Source organism: Microtus oregoni, unplaced genomic scaffold, assembly GCF_018167655.1.
Source record: "Microtus oregoni isolate MIOR12 unplaced genomic scaffold, Mior012 000033F_ref0000390, whole genome shotgun sequence".
Lineage (NCBI taxonomy): Eukaryota > Metazoa > Chordata > Mammalia > Rodentia > Cricetidae > Microtus > Microtus oregoni.
In genome coordinates, this window is record NW_024543092.1 from 9,654,087 (window position 1) to 9,661,059 (window position 6,973).

General features: G+C 44.9%; 1 long non-coding RNA gene across 1 annotated transcript; it reads left to right on the forward strand.

Annotated features, from left to right (window-relative positions):
- The first annotated feature begins 1,034 nt into the window (after window positions 1-1,034).
- LOC121466284 lies at window positions 1,035-6,312 on the forward strand. The gene is made up of 3 exons (XR_005976754.1): window positions 1,035-1,139; window positions 5,158-5,232; window positions 6,092-6,312. It is a non-coding gene; the product is annotated as an uncharacterized LOC121466284 (long non-coding RNA).
- The last annotated feature ends 661 nt before the right edge of the window (window positions 6,313-6,973 follow it).

Genomic DNA, 6,973 nt, shown 5'->3' on the forward strand with positions numbered 1-6,973 from the left:
TAAATAAATAATAAATAAATAAAAAAAAATTATAGCTCAGACTCCATGGACATTTAAAGTTCCCAGCTCTTCCCTACCATTGTATATTTATAAAGGCCGCCATTCATAACTGCTTTGTTCTGGTTTTCTCACTTATTCAATCCAAAAGAAAGAAATTGCTGTCAGTAGAACAGGGGGTGCTGAAATGCTAATTAAGAATCCAACAACAGCCAGGTCCTGGTGGCACAGGCCTTTGATCACAGCACTCAGGCCAAGGCAGGAGGATCTCTGTGAGTGAGAGGTCAGCCTGGTCTATAGGGAACGTTCCAGGCAGTCAGTGCTACACAAATTTCGCTCTCTGCCTGGCGAACTTAAGATTCATGTTACCATTAGAAGCCCCCTTGGCCAGTTTTGCCGGCTCTCTATTTTGTTATGCTTCAAACTTCCTGGAGAAAGGCTCTCTACTCCAGTCAGTGTTTTTTTTAAAAACTCCCGCAAAATTCCATGCAACTGAGGTGACCAGTACAATGCCTCCAGGGCTCCCCACAACAATAAAGACATCACAGACAACCACCTACAAAAACAGAATAGAGAATTACACACACACACACACACACACACACACTTATTTGTCACCTCAGTTTCCCTTAACTTAGAAGAGTTTATAAAAATATATTTTTGTTCCTGGGCACTTTGGGTGACCTCAAATGCAAATTTCTGCCTGTGGCCCCAGGTGGCAAAGGAGCAGGCCAAAAGATGCAGAAGGCAGGGCGGAAGGAGGGTGGGGGGAATCCTTGTAAGAGATGCGCAAGGAAGCTGCAGAAGTAGACTCCGTTTTTTTGCCCTCTCCCCCCAACAAAAAAAAAAAAAAAGAAAGAAAGAAAGAAAGAAAAATCAGCAAGGAAAGAGGAGGAAAAGAAAGCTGGGCGATGGCTGCAGGACAGAGAAGGGAATCAGAAGCGATGATTTCATTCTTTGCAAGGGTAGGGCAAATGGAAGGGTGGGGCAAGAGCCCTGACTCATGCGACCTGGCAGTGCAGCCTCTTTCAGGCTGGCACTAAGCATGGACAGACAGAAAGGACGGATAGATACCTCTGTCTTGTGCGGGTTCGGTGCAGAGCAAACTGCTGGGTTGATCAACTTTCTCTAAGGGCCGCAAGGTAGGCCGCGATAGCGGGGTTTGAACCCCAGAATCCCCTTCCCCCCTTTTATTTTGGTCTTCATGGCTTTTTTTTCCACCCTCAGGAGGCAATTAAATTTTTCACTCCGCCAGAGCGCCCCTTGGCCCACCGCTCTCTCAATCTTGCCTCCTTCTCTGGTGGGCGGCTGGCTGGGTGCAGGGCGGATGCCATGGCTCCTGCGCTTTCCCATCCCCACCCTGCCAGCCTCTCCTTTCCCCTCCGCGACTGCACCCGCCGCCGCCCCGTCCTGCCCAGGACGCGAGCGGGCTCCGGTAAGCAGCGCGAGGTGGACCAGGCTCATAGGCCTTGGCCACCTTGGGCGACTTTAAACAAGTTGCAGGCGCCGGGCACCCGCCACCGTTGTCGCCTCTCCCAGTTGCCGTTGCCTGCACTGCCCGCGCTGCCTGCGCTGCACCATGAAGAACCGGGCCGCGAAGGCGCCGGTGCCGGTCCTGCGCCCGCCTCCCTGTGGGGACCCCAAAGCCGGGCCCGCGCCTGCCGCACCCCCTTAATAAGCACCTTCCTTCCTTCCTTCTTTCCTTCCTTCTTTCTTTCCTTCCTTCCTTCTTTCCTTCCTTTCTTCCTTCTTTCATTCTTTTTTTTTTTTTCCCATGTAACTTTCCCCAAACGGGGGAAATTGGAGGCGATCTCTAGAAATTTCTTCCACAGTCGGCGGCGGGGAGCGCGGGTGTGGCGAGCGGGTAGAGCACAGGCAAACTTCGCCCACCGGTCCCGCCGCGGCTCGGCTGTGCGCGCCTGTGAGGCGGGCGAGAGGCCCCTATGCCACTTTCAATCGGTCGGTTCCCCATAGCCTAGCGGGGAAGCAAAGTGGCCCGGCCTCTTTCCCACTGCTTTGATCTCCCGCACTTGAACTTCCTGCGCTCGCTCCGCGTCTCTCCAGGCGGCGCCCGGCTCCTGTCCTCCCACCAGCCGCAGCCACCCCCCCCCCCCCCCAGCACTCTGCGCCCAGTGTCAAAAAAAAAAAAAAAAAACAACCAAAGTGACAAGCTGGGGGGTAGGGGGAGCAAAAATATTCCGCCAACTGCGCGCTGGCAAAGGTTCAGTGCCGCCAACGTGGCCGGTTCCCTTTCACAAGGTCCGCCACACCCAAAAGGAGGAAAAAAATACAAGTCTCTTCTCTCTTCCGTTTTTCCCCTTTTCTCTCCCTTTTTTTCCTCTTTCGCACTCCTTATTTCAGACTGAGATGGCCACAGACTTCCCCAACAGTCACTCCTGACTCAGTTGCCCACTCCCCCCACCCCCACCCCAGGATTAAGTTTTCTTCTCCCTCCCAGAGGCACAAAGAAGTTGGGGAGAAACGCCTTCGCTCCTTCCAGTCGTCTGACCTCTTTCCCAAGCCAAGGGTGAACTCCCTTCCCTCTCTATGGGGAAAAAAAATCAATGAGTGGCTTTGGTACAGTCCAAGCTGCAGATTAATTAAAAATTAAATCCGATCAGCCACTTCTCACCCCCAAACACACCCAAATTCTCTCTCTCGCTCTCTCTCTCTCTCTGTCTCTCTGTCTCTCCCTCCCTCCCTGTCTGTCTCTCTCTCTCTCTCTCTCTCTCTCTCTCTCTCTCTCTCTCTCTCTCTCTCTCTCTCCCTTTTCCCCTCATCTCACAAGAAGTTCCAAGGAAAGGCCCAGGGCTACAAACGCGCTGCACACTGCGCATGTGCAAGTGAGTCAACACTGGGGAGGGTGAAACTGCTGAGGTGCCCTTGCCTCTGCCGCCCTCCCCTGCCAGGCTGGCTCAGGCGGACTTCCCCTTTACTGCTGCTATATCTTTGGCTTCTGGAAAGCAGCAATGGAGAGGCTTGGCCAAGGCGGCCACTGGCAAACACTGGTTCAGGTGCATCCCTTTGCCATTCCTGTTGCTGCTGCTTCCCAGCTGGGCCAAAGAATGGCCCTAACATTCTTCCTAAGAATGAGGAGATTACAGATTTCTTTGTGTGCTTTTACCATTTTCTTTTTTCCAAAGGCAATTCTCAGAGTAGCGAATCCACCAGGTGCTGGTTAAATGTGTGCGTTCACCATTAAAGAGTGGGTTCTGGTCTCACACCAATTGCTACCCAGGGGCTGAATTCATACATACCACAGGTCAAGAAAAATAAGAAATGAAGTTCTAAGCTTGTATGGAGATTAATTTGCCCATTTCGAGGCTAGAAGAATGCATAATAAAGTCTGAAATTTGTGCATTTGTTCCACATTCTAAATGGGATTTCTATTGACAGCATCAGTGGGTTAGGCCTTTGTTCTAGGGACGCTGGGAGTTCTACCTCAACTTAGAAATCCCTGGTGAAGTGCCTAGGATATAAGATGGGACCACCAGCTTAATGTGGTCAGGCAAGATGGCCGAGCTCACCTAAATAGCAAACCCTGCCTTTGTCAGAGCTTCAATTCTGGATCAAGCCAAGCTAGTATTGTATTTCAATATTGACAGTTTTCTCTTACGGATGATCTGCAAAATGGCTTTGTGGGAGTTTATGGTTCTCCTTTTCTACATGGTTAGGGGCAGACGAAATGATTCAAAGTCACTAAGGTTGCTATGAGTATGTTGATGCCAACAGGAGAGTCTGCTGTGAAGGAAAAGGGGATAAAGCAGTGAGGTGTGATTTCAGAGATGGTGAGGCAAGCCTAGCACTTCTCTGAGGGGAAAGGGAAAGCAGTGGGGAAGTAAAGGAAAGCTCCACCGCCAGCTGTACTGTTTGTTTTGCCTCCAATGAAGGGAACAGGGGTCTTTCTCTGCTATAGTTGGCTTGAGGCCTAGAATTTAAATATATCACAGATGGAAATTCCGTATTAAAAAGCCTTCCCCTAAAAAGGAAGATTATCCTTGATTGAATTTTTTTCACCTAACAAATGTTCTTTAAACTAGTTTCAGAAAATAAACTCTTAAACTGAGGAACTTCTTTCCTCAGGCCCATAAAATTGTTCTAGAGAAACAGATCACCACATATTTCTTCTGTTACTGTAGAGACCAGCTCTCTAACTCTCAAATCGAGGTACATGGCTTGATATGTGCTTTGGGACACAGGTGCTAACTAAGTTTGCAGAGTTGAAATGAGTTCATAAAATAAGCTTCCTGTGCTGCCTGCACAGGCACTGGCTCAGGGGTGTGCAGCAGGGACTGTCTGGTTAGTGAAAGCTATTGGTTACCTCAGACCACCACCTGAGGACTGATTTACTAAACATGCTTCAAGGGCAGCTTTATTAGCAGACAGGAATTTCAGCTTGTCCCTTTGCTTCCCAACTCTTGAATAAGACAAAGTGAAATGGCCAAAGGCAGACTACAAGAGAAAGAAAGGTCAGGAGTTTTGTGGTAACCTAAGACCATGCCCCCAAGAAAATCAAAGTTAATTTCAAATTCTTCTTTCTAAAATTCCATCCATCTCAAAGTCATTTTCTAGAAAATTTTAGGTTATATTTTTATTGTGTGTAAGTGTGTGTGCACGCACGCGTGTGCATGTTTTCATAAGCATTTATTTGATAGTCTTTTTTTTTTCAACTAGGTTTTTTGGGTTGGTTTATTTTGGTTTTAGTTTAAAGTCTTCTACTGCAACCCAGGCTGGTCTAGATTCATAGAAGTCAAGTCATTTATCTCAACTTCTTAAAGACTGGGTTAGTAGTTGTTTGCTACCATGCCCACCCATTCTTCCTACAAGGTGCCTGAGATGAAAAGCTCACCAAAAGTACCATAATGCGCAACTTTTTTCAGTCATAAATACTATGGTAGAAAGAAAATTGAGGCATGCCCTGAGCAATAAGGAAAGATGAAGATCCAGGATATCTGATGGCCCATTATCTTAGAAGGAGTCTGTGAAGGACAACTAATTAGAGAAGGCCTGTTACAGTCAAGGGTTTAGAGAGTATGCCTCACATGGAAGCCTGCTCTGGTGAGGGTTGGCCAGAAGAAATGGGGATTTTGTGAAGTTGATACAATACATTGTATCTCTGCTCCCAAGTCACTGTGGAAACTTTGTCTCTAATTCTTGTAGCCCTACATAGTGGAAATGCCTAAGATATTGAAGACTGCTGGATTCGGTCTCTGTTCAAGCAGAGAATTCTGATATGTAAGTTTACCCCTAAATAAATAACCATCTATTTCTTAAATTTGAGCTAGTTTTCTATTACATGTCAACAAGTTAAGGAGATTATAAAGAGATGCCCTACTTGCTCTTTCTATAACCAAACACCATTACCTGCAGGAACTAACTCAAAGGGCACTCAAAGGAATGAAATCTGGCAGATGGATGTTTCCACTTTGCAGAATTTGGAAAATTAAAATATGTGCACCACACCATTGACACTTATTCAGGTTTTCAGTGGGCAACTGCTTTAAGCTTAGAAAAGGCTGATTTAGTAATCACACATTTATTAGAAGTTATGGCCATCATGGGTATACCTGCACAAATAAAAACAAATAAGGGTCCAGCATATGTCTCTAGGAAAATGAGGTGGTTTTTTGCTTATTATTATTAAGCATATTACAGGTATACCACACAATCCTACTGGTCAAGCAGTTATAGAAAGAACAAATCAAACTATAAAGGATATGTTAAACAGATAGAAAGGGGTGGAAAATGCCCTATTAGCCTTGAATTTTCTTAAAGTTAATCAGAAACGGACAACAGCAGCAGAGAGACACTGGATAATAGAAAAATCTTCTGAATTAAACCAACTGGTTTATTTCAAGGATGTGCTGACCTCACAATGGAAGCTAGGAGATGTGCTGCATTGGGGATGGGGTTTTGCTCTTGTTTCCACAGGAGAAGAAAAACAATAGATACCATCAAAATTAATAAAGATTCAGTTTAGAAAGTAGAAACCTCTTGAAAAGGATAAATGACAGCTCATCCACAATGGTGATAACCATAGAGTTGGTAAAGAAAGCATATATGTTGAGGCAGGGTTATGGTTTTGTCTTTGTAGGAAAATACTGGTCTTCAAAAATTCAAGAGACCCTGGATGTTTGGATGCTGACAGAAGGAAAAATAACTATTCAATAAGGATCATCAAGAAAAATGAGTATGACTTATAAGAACAGGTGATAAAATATATATAAATATATAGAGCTGGTTTTGGTGTCAGACAACAGCTCTGTCCTTCTCTAAATCTAAGCACATTGTTAAAAGAAAAACCCAGAGTTTCTATCTCATGTCAAGAGCCATTTGGTATGGGACAGAAAGAAAAAAGAATTTAGAAAAAAATTTACTTTTCTTCATGTCTGTTTTTGTCTTTATCATACCTTTCATTGCATATATATATCTGTACATGTGTATATAAATAATGTTCAAGTTTTCCACAATGAACACCCCCATGACAGCTAGAAGTAATTCTGAAAGGTGACATCCCCTTTCCCAATAAAGTTTGTTCTCAGGGTAAGAGACATCTTTTAGGGGGTGACTATAATTGGTATAGGGTTGGGGGTTGGGGTATAATTTTATAGGCTCAGGGATCATTAAAAAAAGGAAAAATTGGATGGGAAAATAGATTAGTGTGATCTTACTTGAACAAATAATAATAGTGAGTAATAGAGTGAATACATGTGATGTATTATTTATAGACAATTACGTTGGTATAGATTCTTGTATATTGATACAAAGTTAAATTATATTGAATACTGTATGCATGCATGCTTCTACCTCTGCTCAAAACATTTTTAACCTTTATTTTTTTAAATTTATTTATTTATTAAGGATTTCTGCCTCCTTCCTGCCACCGCCTCCCATTTCCCTCCCCCTCCCCCTATCAAACCCCTCTCCCTCATCAGCTCAGAGAGCAATCAGGGTTTCCTGACCTATGGGAAGTCCA